Raw genomic sequence first — 1,689 nt, forward strand, 5'->3', positions numbered from 1 at the left:
AATGCTTCACTAGTGAGACTTCTACTTCCAGTTACTTTCTTTTATTTCATACATTTTTCTTTACAATCACAGCAAAAATACCAATTAAGAAAAGAAAAGCTAAACAAATTGTAATGGTCTTATAACTTGCTGCATCAGATTCCCAACCTTACAGTGATTGTAGAAATTATATTATGGATTGTTCACTGTCATTTCTTAACATCTTGAGTGGACAATTTTCACTGAGTGAATGCCCAAGAAAATTATTTTCAATTATTACAGGGTTACAGAGATAAGGTAAGGGTTGTGGGTCTAGGTGGGATGCTCTTCGGACGGTGGGTGTGAATCCGATAGGGTGACTGGCCTGCTTCCACACTTGGTCATGATTATCCTCTGTCTGTAGTCACTCCAGGGCTGTTTCTTTCATATCTTACAGTATTCTAAACATCTGGGTAACTTGCCACAGGTTTCCAGTTTTATGTCAGCTGATAGGATTTCTTCTAGCTGGAATTTTACATTCCACATAAAGACTAAATTTTACCAATGTCTAGGGAGATGTTGAGTAAATAGCTTTCCCATGGACCACTTAACCTTGAGTGACCAATTGATGTTCCTGTCCCACCAAAACTGGAATTGTACCTGCTGTAGGGGTCCATGCTAGGCCTTCAGATCACTCAGCAAGAGCTGTTGACCTGGTCGACAGTTTGGGAGATGGAAAGCTTATGGGATGCGGGAGTAGCTATGCATCCTGGTCCGGCACCCAGTATCCATCTAAGGCTACTCTTAATTGTTTTGAAATCCTCTGGCTTTCTCTTCCCCACTCCATCCACAAACTACCTTGGCCAACTTATCAGCCCCATCCCCCACCCTACTCCAATGACCATTCGCATTTAGTCCTGCCAGGCTGACTTCAATGAGACTTTGAACTTGCACCAGCATTCAAACTCCATTGCTAAACACAGGATTGTTCCAATCTCAGCCATGGCCAACAATCCCAACAACATTGCTGGGTCAAGAGTACTCTCCACTAGTTGATTGCCCAGCATTTCTTTTAAGGTGTGATATCCTCTTTGTAGGCCTGCCTCAAGCCAATAAAAGCCCTGAAGGCTATGATTATACAGGTGAGGGGTGAGGGTGTAGGGGTGGTGAATCAGTTGAGTGTATATGGAATTGACACTGACTTTTTCATCTGAGGTTTGGTTTGTGTGGGAGGGGAATGTGAAAGGAAGCTTCTCCTTACTGTATGACTCAATCCTTCATGAAAGCTGAAAATTCTGGAAATAAGCAGCAGGTCAGATGGTGCGGCGCAGAATTTACATTTCAGACTGATGACTTCTCATTGGAAGTTGAAATCATTAAAATTGAAAGAGTTGTGAGCAGGTTCTGAGGCAGTGAATGGGAAAAGGACAAAAGAGATGTCTGTGGTAGGTTAGAAGGCAGTAGGAATTACACAGCAAAAGGGAGTTCAGTTTTTGTCTGAATTGACAAGTGGAAATCGTCAGGTTTGACGAGCACCTATTGTTTACAAAAAGAGTCAATTGACCTTGTGGAAAGAATGTAGGCCAAAGCTTTTAAGAGAGATAAGAGATGGCCTAAAGGCCTATAATTACTGGTTTGACTGACTTGGTACGCCCTATGCTGAACGTTGCTTTGCCATCCAATCTGAGTCTGACAGCAAGGTGCAGGGCTGGATGAACACAGCAGGCCAAG

The sequence above is a fragment of the Rhincodon typus genome, chromosome 5, assembly GCF_021869965.1.
Source record: "Rhincodon typus isolate 14 chromosome 5, sRhiTyp1.1, whole genome shotgun sequence".
In the NCBI taxonomy this organism is placed as follows: domain Eukaryota; kingdom Metazoa; phylum Chordata; class Chondrichthyes; order Orectolobiformes; family Rhincodontidae; genus Rhincodon; species Rhincodon typus.